A 14,255-nucleotide genomic window follows, 5' to 3' on the forward strand; every position below is an offset into this window, starting at 1 on the left:
CTCCCCAACAACTTGAAGAGAAATCTCTAGAAAGAAATCTTCCTTTTTACTTATTTGTCTGTGTATTTGTGTGTGAATATGTCTGCGTGTGATGACACGGATGGTGATAGGATAGAACAGGAGTGATGTTGGGGTAGGGTAATGTGGTAATGTTCGGGCTGGTGAAACGATCTTCATCCTGGAAGGAGAACTGAATTTTGAAACCTCACGATTTCGCAATGAAATGTATTTATCTTTCAATTTCACGGCTTCTGGAAAGAGAATCTAAACGAAATATAAAATTGAGTTATATTTCTGACGAACTGCTTCATTCGATTTCATAATCACGATTATTCTGGTTTGTGTTAAAACGCCTCCAGGTGGCGCACTGATCAAACGATTGATCGGTTCACTTGCAGATCGACCCGATTATTTCTCACATCCAGATTCAAATCTTTGTCGTCGGGACTTTTTGAAAATCGATCTGAATGCAAGACTCGATTAGTGACGTAACAAGTGTGAACAATTCCGCACCGGTCCGGTCTGGTACGGTCCTGTGGGTTCATACACAGGGTCTATAGGATGCTGTAGGTCACTACAATTAGTGATGCGTGTCGGTTATTTGGTTATCGTCACGTGTAACAATTTCAACTGTTGTTACCCTTTGATAAACTATGAGATATTTGGATATCTAAGGATTTCACAATTTGGCAAACTTGTGAAATCCTCCGGAGCCCGAAACTTTTGGCTTTTCAATAGATTCTGACTTTTGAATGGATAATATCTGAACTATTGCGGAAAAGATGAGAAAATTGAGACAAATTACGGACACATTTCTGATATAAATAGCTGTAAAGATTCACCTATATAAAGTTCACGAGTAGTTGGAGTTGGAGTGGGAATTGGAGCTGGAATGACACAAGTATTTTATTCAGTACAAGCGCGTGTAGAATAGCCCATCATATTGAGTGATGGGTATTTTTGAAATTGGTTTCACTCAAAATACATGTATACTGAAAATACTCACTTGTATTTGTATGAAATACCGACAGAAAATACTCAAATCTGTATTTTCTTACCTCTAGTTCAATTTAGTGTTTTGTTCTGCATTCATTATGAACAAATTACTGACGTAATTATCTTTGAATGTTTATGGTGCATCGGGGTCCGATCTAAGGAATGAAAGCCACCTGCCTGAGGGGCAGGCATATCTGAAATTTTGCTTGCCCCCTCCAAAAGCTACTTGCCCTACGCAGGCAGTCCGATTGGTGGCACTATCATCCGTTGTATGGAGTGGGAAAGAAGTTTTCTGACATTAAATTTCAATAGCCCGGCCGACAAGTGATAATGATAACATACTCGCCCTCATACTCGCCCTGATGAGAATATACTTGTCCCGGGCAATCGGACTAGTGCTTAGATCCTATGCATTCAATACAAGCCTGTATGAGGTCCGTCCTTTCGAAGACACACGGGTCATTTTCGAAAAAATACTCAAAATTCTATTGCGTCTTTATTTTCTGAGTCGTTGACACAAGTTATAAGGCAAATGATGTTATCTTAAAAGACGTGCTTTCAGCATGTCCTAGAAGGATAGAACTCGAACAGCGTGACTTCAACTTGGATGTAAATACTTGGGTTTATATCCTTGTTTCAGACCCAGCCTTACCTTCCCGACCTCCTTCCCGCGCTAGCTATTCTAAAATCTCTATATGAGATACATCGAGAACGATGCTATTGAAGATTGAATTCATCGATTCATTTTGGAATTGAAACTTGTTTCATGGAACAAATGGTGCTGCAAACAAACAATATCATCGAACAATGATTTATTCTGATTTACTACAGTGGACTTCGCTCAAGTGTTTTTGGGACCGTAAAAATGTGTCCGACTTGAGAGTGATATCTGAGTTGGATGTTATTATGTATTTCACCTCACAAAAAAATATCACAAAAATATCTGAGTTGATCGGATCAGAGTTGATCGAATCTGACTACAGAGTCTACTATAAAGTGAATCGCCCTGCCCTACTACTGGTTTTAAAAGCAATTATTGAGATAGATTCAAACCCAGTTCAATTACTATATTTCCTATATATACACTTACTGCCGGGTGGTACTGGTACATAGGCATTTGAGAGAGAGGAGAGAGAGAGGGAGAGAGAGAGAGAGCCATAAAGAACCTGAAGAGTGGGGGGTTTAGTCCAGTGGTCTATTCCTACCTCGACTCAAAAAAAAAGAAAAAAGATATAAAGAGCGGGGTCCGAGAGCAATTCGAAGGTTCAGTCCCCTGTCCGCCTAGCGGGTAGGCAGTGGTCTATTCCTACCTCGACTCAAAAAAAAGGTGAGCTTAAAGCCACCAAGCACGAAAGTGGGGTCCGAAGGGTAGTCCTCTGCTGGCTTAGAGGGCAGGCATTGGTCTATTCTTACCTCACGTGCTTAAAAATGTTCACAAAAAATGGCTATTAAGAGAGAGAAAGAGATAGTGTGAGAGAGAGTGAGAGAGAGGAGGTGCTAAGTCTCATGTACCGCTGGGCTTTACTTGATACATATATAAGAAGTAATTTACGGTTTAAACCTTGAATTTACTAACAATTTTTGTGGGTTCAGAGTCTATTTCTCAACAGTTTGCTGTTAACAAGCTGGTAGTAGGGTAAAAACTACCGGTATTCAGAGATTTGTGAATCAGAAGTTTTGCCGTCATTTGCTTCATGAATCATTCACTTGTTAAAATGAATCATGTGACACACATGTAAAATACTGTTACTGATTTATCATTGTTTTGATGGTGTCTTAATGTTCAATATCTTGCAGGTATCATCTCCTTGCATTTCGCATAGAATTGAGGAGTAGTTTGAGCGAATGGGAGGCATGGAGAGATTTGGCTCAAGATATCTCACTCGTTCGTTTAGGTTTAGTTTGAGATCATCTAATCAGCTTAAGTGTATACATCCTCGACTACTTTTCAACTAGTAGTTCATCGTAGGTTTTAGACGTCACATCCATAGCTCCTTCCACTACTCGTGAATTTACAATTCATTCCTATCCGATGATGCTATTTATGATGGAATGTGTTAAAGTAGATGTCTATGTGTTTTCATCTTTTGGTAAATCGTGAAAAAATCTGGCTAATTTGAATCGAAAGCCATTGATTATTATCTTGCGCGGTAATGATGGAAAAATTCAAAATACAGTGATCTGGGGGCCCTCCCCTAGAAACATTTTGAAAATTCAATCGCCGGAGATGCGTTTTGGGACCATTTCACGGTCTCATTCACAGAAGCATGAGAAGTCGTGAGTCAACCACCTAGTACAGAGAACGACGAGCTGCTACGCGGTTCAGCGTGCTTTTGAAAAGAAATTTTGTTAAGCAAAAAAGTGGGGCAGCTTCACCCCTTTTCCGACGGCCCTGGTTTTGAAGGGATAGAAGGCATTGAGATGTCTAAAGGGATTGCCTGGAGGTGGCTGAGAGATGGATGCCATTTCCACCATACCTATCACTCATCACATCCTGTAGTGTCCTAGCCTCACCCCCTACATCACATCGTGTACCTCCCGAACTACACTACCAACCTTCTTCAGACGCCACCCATCCCGACCATTTCTACCGAATTCACCCTAGCCTCAACAACACCAAACATCCTTCCCCCACATCACCCAAACTTACACTTTCATATTTCTCTGACCATGCCTTACCCTATCCTTAACACTGTACACCAGCCCTTACCCTACACAAACCATACAATCATCACACCTGCACCGCCCTCTACCAGCAACCTTTCTCTGTTATCATACACCTCCCTAACTATACATTGTACACTACCACATACACCCACCCGAAACAGTTCTATATTAAACTGATCTTCTAATCCAGCCATATCAAACAACCCTCCATCATCTTACCTGACCTTACCTTACCACAATGTCCTATCCTCCCCTAACGTGTCAACTCCCATACCCTGTCTCATTCCATACCCAAGCGCCATAACACTCATTCCCTCTATGATTAGATGAGTAGAAATGTTACGATGTTGTTGTTAGACGGATGGGATTGATTCTTATCGCTAATGAACATGAGAGAACAAACATTCTTCAAACTGAGGAGGAATAAATGAACGAATGACTGCAGTTTTACACAGTCAATGTTACATGTACATTAGTTATATCTCAATTAGACTGAAACAATGAGTGAAACTTCTACAGTTATAATCTGACACAAATCAGACTGAATTAGAAAATGTTTCACAACTTTCTATTTTTCAGACACTTTGGTTTCAGATGTGCTTCATTATCTATTCAAATAGAATCTGATATCATTTCATTTCATTTGCTCTGATTAGGTTGATTCACTTGGTTACTGTACGGAACTGATCTAGAGCTGATGTGAAGTGAGCTGAACCCAAACGGTCCATAACTCTGAGCTAGCTTCATATACGATGGAGACGCATGGAGCCGAATTCAATTCATTTCAACAACCTTTTCTTTCATATTGATTGAAAGTCCACTGCTCGAGCAAGATACAAACATAGGTGTGCACATTTTGTATGAAGTGAATTTATAAATTTGAAAGTCTTATTTCTTAGTTTGAGAGAAGGATGTCCCCTTGAACATATTTCAACTCCACACGACAAGTGGTATGTATGAAGGTATAATTTCTTGCTTTAGAATCTGATAAAAACAATATCATTGAATCTGTTGTTTTCATTTCAGTGTCAAATGTATGAACTAGTAGCTGATTTGAATGGAACTCTACTGTCTGACACTCGTGGTTTGTATTGAGACTTTTCAGATATTCATATAAAAATAAACAACTTATTTCATCATTAACAATTTTATAATTTTTTTCCTACAGTTTAAAGAATCTGTGAAAGGCGATGATCTGCTAATTACACTCATGGTTGTGTTGGCTACTGATGAGTGGTATGTATCGTATCTGGAACCAATTTTACTTTGATTTCAACAACTAATTTCTTATGATTTTCTCCATTTCATTTTCCATTAGAAGGAACTGTGTTATTATGATTTGTCTGAGTGTCCGTTAATGTTAGTTGAACTGTAACTCAGAGAACTGAACCATGGATGTGACAACTCCACACAGATGTCATGTATGTATCTGGACAATTTTCATTATCAATGTCTTTCTGTTTTAGTTTTCCTGCAGAAGAATCTGATAAATATAATGTTATGGACTTTGTGTTTTTCTTTTTAGTGTCCATCATCATTAGTTTAACTGTAGCCGATAACTTAAAACCTAAACCGAGGATGTAATATTGCCACAGATATCATGTATGTATCACGACAACTTATGTTATCAACGTCTTTCTGTTTTATTCTTTTTCTGTTCTGCAGAAGAATCATGAATATCATTGAATCTGTTATTTTCATTTCAGTGTTCGTCATAATAAGCTGAACACATAAATAATAAACGTACAAACTCCACTGGTAGAGTCACCTACAGACACATGGTATGTGTATAGAGACAAATTCAATGAATCTGAAATACTTTGTTTCTTAGTTATAAATGTTTTTCCATATTGTTTTAATCTGTTAGGAGATGAACTGAACAAATCAACAGTTCAAATCCTCCATCAATAAGTGGTATGTATGAAGACAGAATTTCAACAACTTATTTCATAATTTCCTGCAATAGAATCTGATAAATCTGAATCTGTTGTTTTCATTTCAGTGTCAATCATTGTTCGTTGAACTGTAAAGAATGAATGAACCAACATCTTATTTGAACTGAACTTTAGAGTCCATGGTTGAGTCAGCTATAGACATACAGTATGTGGTATGTGGGTATGGAGGCAATTTCAATTTAATTGAAACACTTGTTTCATTATAATTATTTATGATTATTATGATTATCCATTTTGTTTTAATCTGTTTAGGAGAAACCTGAACCAAGGATGTTATATTGCCACAGATATCATGTATGTATCACAACAACTTTTGTTATCAACGTCTTTCTGTTTTATTCTGTTTCTGTTCTGCAGAAGAATCTGAGATGAATATAATGTTATGGACTGAATGTGTTTTTCATTTCAGTTTCCATCAATGTTAGTTGAACTGTAACTCAGAGAAGTGAACCGTGGATGTTATAACTCCACAGATGTCATGTATGCATCTGGACAATTTTCATTATCAATGAATATCTGTATTTTTCGAAATCTATGAAATAGATGTCATTGAATCTGTTATCTTCATTTCAGTGTCCTAAGTTGAACAGTAAAGGATAGAACCAATAGCTGAATTGAACTGAACTCCTCCGGCAATGTTTGAGTCAGCTTCAGATATGAGTGGTATGTGTGTATGGAGACGAATTCAATTTGTGAGAATCTGTGAGATATAAATGTTACAATGTAGAATTTGTTATTTTCATTTCAGTGTCCATCAATATTAAGCTGAACTGATTCAGAATGAACTTATAGATAATGAACTGAATTGCTGGAGTCAGCTACTACTGGTCTGTGGTATGTGGTTGGAGTCAGAAACTCATCAATTACTTCATGATTTCTAGTAATATAATCTCAGAGCTGCCAACAGTTACTGATTTCCTGTATTTGTTGTTTCTACCAGTATTTGATAACAAGAAATACTGATTTGATTTGTTTGATGTGCACATAAATGTGAAAGATGTGACTGATGATCTACCATTGATTGCTGATGAATTGAACGTTTTCTTTCACATTTCATTGAAATGTTACTGAAAAAAGCTCAATTTGTTACTGAAAGCACCTCAGAGGTTGGCAGCCCTGTAATCTGATAAATAAATGTAATAAACAGATTGTTCTCATTTCAGTGTCCGATCAATGTTAGTTACACTATAAGGAATAGACCCAGTAGCTGAATTGAACTGAACTGATCCACAGTGAATGTTTGAGTCACCTTCAGATATTAGTGGTATGTCTGTATGCAGACAAAATTCTATTTTAACAACTGATTTTGTGTTTTAAATCTTTGAAATAAGTAGGCCTATAATATCATTGAATCTGTTATTTTCATTTCAGTGTTTGTCATTATAAGCTGAACTGGTAAATGATAAATGTACAAACTCCACTGGTTGAGTCACCTACAGACACATGGTATGTGTATAGAGACAAATTCAAAGAATCTGAAATACTTTGTTTCTTAGTTATAAATGATTTTCCATTTTGTTTTAATCTGTTTAGGAGAAACCTGAACCAAGGATGTTATATTGCCACAGATATCATGTATGTATCACGACAACTTTTTTTATCAACGTCTTTCTGTTTTATTCTATTTCTGTTCTGCAGAAGAATCTGAGATGAATATAATGTTATGGACTGAATGTGTTTTTCATTTCAGTTTCCATCAATGTTAGTTGAACTGTAACTCAGAGAAGTGAACCGTGGATGTTATAACTCCACAGATGTCATGTATGCATCAGGACATTTTTCATTATCAATGAATATATGTTTTGTTTTTTCGAAATCTATGAAATAAATGTGATTGAATCTGTTATTTTCATTTCAGTGTCCTAAGTTGAACTGTAAAGGATAGAACCAATGGCTGAATTGAACTGAACTCCTCAGTCAATGTTTGAGTCGGCTTCAGATATGAGTGGTATGTGTGTATGGAGACGAATTCAATTTGTGAGAATCTGTGAGATATAAATGTTACAATGTAGAATTTGTTATTCTCATTTCAGTGTCCATCAATATTAAGCTGAACTGATTCAGAATGAACTTATAGATAATGAACTGAATTGCTGGAGTCAGCTACTGGTGTGTGGTATGTGTATATGCAGACAAAATTCTATTTTAACAACTGATTTTGTGTTATAAATCTTTAAAATAAGTAGGCCTATAATATCATTGAATCTGTTATTTTCATTTCAGTGTTTGTCATTATAAGCTGAACTGGTAAATAATAAACGTACAAACTCCACTGGTTGAGTCACCTACAGACACATGGTATGTGTATAGAGACAAATTCAATGAATCTGAAATACTTTGTTTCTTAGTTATAAATGATTTTCCATTTTGTTTTAATCTGTTAGGAGATGAACTGAACAAATCACCAGTTCAAATCCTGTATCAATAAGTGGTATGTATGAAGACAGATTTTTAACAACTTACATCATAATTTCCTGCAATAGAATCTGATAAATCTGAATCTGTTGTTTTCATTTCAGTGTCAATCATTGTTCGTTGAACTGTAAAGAATGAATGAACCAACATCTTATTTGAACTGAACTCTACAGTCCATGGTTGAATCAGCTATAGACATACAGTACGTGGTATGTGGGTATGGAGGCAATTTCAAGTGATTTCAAACACTTGTTTCATTATAATTATTGTAAATGATTATAAATTTTATTATCCATTTTGTTTTAATCTGTTTAGGAGAAACCTGAACCAAGGATGTAATATTGCCACAGATATCATGTATGTATGACGACAACTTTTGTTATCAACGTCTTTCTGTTTTATTCTGTTTCTGTTCTGCAGAAGAATCTGAGATGAATATAATGTTATGGACTGAATTCGTTTTTCATTTTAGTTTCCATCAATGTTAGTTGAACTGTAACTGAGAGAAGTGAACCGTGGATGTTATAACTCCACACAGAAGTCATGTATGTATCAGGACAACTTTCATTATCAATGAATATCTGTTTAAATTTTTCGAAATCTATGAAATAAATGTCATTGAATCTGTTATTTTCATTTCAGTGTCCTAAGTTGAACTGTAAAGGATAGAACCAATAGCTGAATTGAACTGAACTCCTCCAGCAATGTTTGAGTCAGCTACAGATATGAGTGGTATGTGTGTATGGAGACGAATTCAATTTGTGAGAATCTGTGAGATATAAATGTTACAATGTAGAACTTGTTATTCTCATTTCAGTGTCCATCAATATTAAGCTGAACTGATGCAGAATGAACTTATAGATAATGAACTGAATTGCTGGAGTCAGCTACTGGTATGTGGTATGTGTGTATGCAGACAAAATTCTATTATTTTAACAACTGATTTTGTGTTTTAAATCTTTAAAATAAGTAGGCCTATAATATCATTGAATCTGTTATTTTCATTTCAGTGTTCGTCATAATAAACTGAACTGGTAAATAATAAACGTACAAATTCCACTGGTTGAGTCACCTACAGACACATGGTATGTGTATAGAGACAAATTCAATGAATCTGAAATACTTTGTTTCTTAGTTATAAATGATTTTCCATTTTGTTTTAATCTGTTAGGAGATGAACTGAACAAATCAACAGTTCAAATCCTGTATCAATAAGTGGTATGTATGAAAACAGAATTTCAACAACTTATTTCATAATTTCCTGCAATGGAATCTGATAAATCTGAATCTGTTGTTTTCATTTCAGTGTCAATCATTGTTCGTTGAACTGTAAAGAATGAATGAACCAACATCTTATTTGAACCGAGTTCCACAGTCCGTGGTCGCTTCAGCTACTGACATACAGTACGTGGTGTGTGTATGGAGGCAATTTCAATTGATTTCAAACACTTGTTTCATTATAATTATTGTAAATGATCATGATTTTTATTATCCATTTTGTTTTAATCTGTTTAGGAGAAACCTGAACCAAGGATGTAATATTGCCACAGATATCATGTATGTATCACGACAACTTTTGTTATCAACGTCTTTCTGTTTTATTCTTTTTCTGTTCTGCAGAAGAATCTTGAGATGAATATAATGTTATGGACTGAATGTGTTTTTCATTTTAGTTTCCATCGATGTTAGTTGAACTGTAACTGAGAGAAGTGAACCGTGGATGTTATAACTCCACAGATGTCATGTATGTATCAGGACAACTTATATTATCAATGAATATCTGTTAAAATTTTCTAAATCTATGGAATAGATGTCATTGAATCTGTTATTTTCATTCCAGTGTCCAAAGTTGAACTGTAAAGGATAGAACCAATAGCTGAATTGAACTGAACTCCTCCAGCAATGTTTGAGTCAGCTACAGATATGAGTGGTATGTGTGTATGGAGACGAATTCAATTTGTGAGAATCTGTGAGATATGAATGTTACAATGTAGAACTTGTTATTCTCATTTCAGTGTCCATCAATATTAAGCTGAACTGATTCAGAATGAACTTATAGATAATGAATTGAATTGCTGGAGTCAGCTACTGGTGTGTGGTATGTGTGTATGCAGACGAAATTCTATTATTTTAACAACTGATTTTGTGTTTTAAATCTTTAAAATAAGTAGGCCTATAATATCATTGAATCTGTTATTTTCATTTCAGTGTTCGTCATAATAAACTGAACTGGTAAATAATAAACGTACAAATTCCACTGGTTGAGTCACCTACAGACACATGGTATGTGTATAGAGACAAATTCAATGAATCTGAAATACTTTGTTTCTTAGTTATAAATGATTTTCCAAATTGTATATTAATCTGTTAGGAGATGAACTGAACAAATCAACAGTTCAAATCCTGTAGCAATAAGTGGTATGTATGAAGACAGAATTTCAACAACTTATTTCATAGTTTCCTGCAATAGAATCTGATAAATCTGAATCTGTTATTTTCATTTCAGTGTTTGCCATAATAAACTGAACTGGTAAATAATTAACGTACAAACTCCACTGGTTGAGTCACCTACAGACACATGGTATGTGTATAGAGATTAATTCAATGAATCTGAAATACTTTGTTTCTTAGTTATAAATGATTTTCCATTTTTTTTAAATCTGCTAGGAGAGGAACTGAACAAATCAACAGTTCGAATTCTGTATCAATAAGTGGTATGTATGAAAATAGAATTTCAACAACTTATTTCATAATTTCCTGCAATAGAATCTGATAAATAACTGCCATTGAATCCGTTGTTTTCATTTCAGTGTCAATCATTGTTCGTTGAACTGTAAAGAATGAATGAACCAACATCTTATTTGAACTGAACTCTACAGTCCATGGTTGAATCAGCTATAGACATACAGTACGTGGTATGTGTGTATGGAGGCAATTTCAATTTATTTGAAACACTTGTTTCATTATAATTATTGTTAATGATTATTATGATTATCCATTTTGTTTTAATCTGTTTAGGAGAAACCTGAACCAAGGATGTTATATTGCCACAGATATCATGTATGTATCTCGACAACTTTTGTTATCAACGTCTTTCTGTTTTATTCTGTTTCTGTTCTGCAGAAGAATCTGAGATGAATATAATGTTATGGACTGAATTCGTTTTTCATTTTAGTTTCCATCAATGTTAGTTGAACTGTAACTCAGAGAAGTGAACCATGGATGTTATAACTCCACACAGAAGTCATGTATGTATCAGGACAACTTTCATTATCAATGAATATGTTTTATTTTTCGAAATCTATGAAATAGATGTCATTGAATCTGTTATCTTCATTTCAGTGTCCTAAGTTGAACAGTAAAGGATAGAACCGATAGCTGAATTGAACTCAACTCCTCCGGCAATGTTTGAGTCAGCTACAGATATAAGTGGTATGTGTGTATGGAGACAAATTCAATTTGTGAGAATCTGTGAGATATAAATGTTACAATGTAGAATTTGTTATTCTCATTTCAGTGTCCTTCAATATTAAGCTGAACTGATTCAGAATGAACTTAAAGATAATGAACTGAATTGCTGGAGTCAGCTACTGGTGTGTGGTATGTGTGTATGCAGACAAAATTCTATTTTAACTACTGATTTTGTGTTTTATAAATCTTTAAAATAAGTAGGCCTAAAATATCATTGAATCTGTCATTTTCATTTCAGTGTTTGTCATTATAAGCTGAACTGGTAAATAATAAACGTACAAACTCCACTGGTTGAGTCACCTACAGACACATGGTATGTGTATAGAGACAAATTCAATGAATCTGAAATACTTAGTTTCTTAGTTATAAATGATTTTCAATTTTGTTTTAATCTGTTAGGAGATGAACTGAACAAATCAACAGTTCAAATCCTGTATCAATAAGTGGTATGTATGAAGACAGAATTTCAACAACTTATTTCATAATTTCCTGCGATAGAATCAGTTAAATCTGAATCTGCTGTTTTCATTTCAGTGTCAATCATTGTTCGTTGAACTATAAAGAATGAATGAACCAGCATCTTATTTGAACTGAACTCTACAGTCCATGGTTGAGTCAGCTATAGACATACAGTACGTGGTATGTGGGTATGGAGGCAATTTCAATTGATTTCAAACACTTGTTTCATTATAATTATTGTTAATGATTATTATGATTATCCATTTTGTTTTAATCTGTTTAGGAGAAACCTGAACCAAGGATGTTATATTGCCACAGATGTCATGTATGTATCACAACAACTTTTGTAATCAACGTCTTTCTGTTTTATTCTGTTTCTGTTCTGCAGAAGAATCTGAGATGAATATAATGTTATGGACTGAATGTGTTTTTCATTTCAGTTTCCATCAATGTTAGTTGAACTGTAACTGAGAGAAGTGAACCATGGATGTTATAACTCCACACAGAAGTCATGTATGTATCAGGACAACTTTCATTATCAATGAATATATGTTTTGTTTTTTTGAAATCTATGGAATAGATGTGATTGAATCTGTTATTTTCATTTCAGTATCCGAAGTTGAATTGAAAAGGATAGAACCAATGGCTGAATTGAACTGAACTCCTCCGTCAATGTTTGAGTCAGCTACCGATATGAGTGGTATGTGTGTATGGAGACGAATTCAATTTGTGAGAATCTGTGAGAAATGAATTTTATAATGTAGAACTTGTTTTTCTCATTTCAGTGTCCATCAATATTAAGCTGAACTGATTCAGAATGAACTTAAAGATAATGAACTGAATTGCTGGAGTCAGCTACTGGTGTGTGGTATGTGTGTATGCAGACAAAATTCTATTTTAACTACTGATTTTGTGTTTTGTAAATCTTTGAAATAAGTAGGCCTAGAATATCATTGAATCTGTTATTTTCATTTCAGTGTTTGTCATAATAAGCTGAACTGGCAAATAATAAACGTACAAATTCCACTGGTTGAGTCACCTACAGACACATGGTATGTGTATAGAGACAAATTCAATGAATCTGAAATACTTTGTTTCTTAGTTATAAATGTTTTTCCATATTGTTTTAATCTGTTAGGAGATGAACTGAACAAATCAACAGTTCAAATCCTCCATCAATAAGTGGTATGTATGAAGCCAGAATTTTAACAACTTATTTCATAATTTGCTGCAATAGAATCTGATGAATAATTGCCATTAAATCTGTTGTTTTCATTTCAGTGTCAATCATTGTTCGTTGAACTGTAAAGAATGAATGAACCAACATCTTATTTGAACTGAACTCTACAGTCCATGGTTGACTCAGCTATAGACATACAGTACGTGGTATGTGGGTATGGAGGCAATTTCAATTTATTTGAAGCACTTGTTTCATTATAATTATTGTTAATGATTATTATGATTATCCATTTTGTTTTAATCTGTTTAGGAGAAACCTGAACCAAGGATGTTATATTGCCACAGATATCATGTATGTATCTCGACAACTTTTGTTATCAACGTCTTTCTGTTTATTCTGTTTCTGCAGAAGAATCTGAGATGAATATAATGTTATGGACCGAATGTATTTTTCATTTTAGTTTCCATCGATGTTAGTTGAACTGTAACTCAGAGAAGTGAACCATGGATGTTATAACTCCACAGATGTCATGTATGTGTCTGGACAACTTTCATTATCAATGAATATCTGTTTAAATTTTTCGAAATCTATGAAATAGATGTCATTGAATCTGTTATCTTCATTTCAGTGTCCTAAGTTGAACTGTAAAGGATAGAACCGATAGCTGAATTGAACTGAACTCCTCCGACCATGTTTGAGTCAGCTACAGATATGAGTGGTATGTGCGTATGCAGACGAATTCAATTTGTGAGAATTTGTGAGATATAAATGTTACAATGTAGAATTTGTTATTCTCATTTCAGTGTCCATCAATATTAACCTGAACTGATTCAGAATGAACTTATAGATAATGAACTGAATTGCTGGAGTCAGCTACTGGTGAGTGGTATGTGTATATGCAGACAAAATTCTATTTTAACAACTGATTTTGTGTTTTATAAATCTTTAAAATAAGTAGGCCTATAATATCATTTAATCTGTTATTTTCATTTCAGTGTTTGTCATAATAAACTGAACTGGTAAATAATAAACGTACAAACTCCACTGGTTGAGTCACCTACAGACACATGGTATGTGTATAGAGACAAATTCAATGAATCTGAAATACTTTG

This window comes from Tubulanus polymorphus, chromosome 6 (genome assembly GCF_964204645.1).
Source record: "Tubulanus polymorphus chromosome 6, tnTubPoly1.2, whole genome shotgun sequence".
Lineage (NCBI taxonomy): Eukaryota > Metazoa > Nemertea > Palaeonemertea > Tubulaniformes > Tubulanidae > Tubulanus > Tubulanus polymorphus.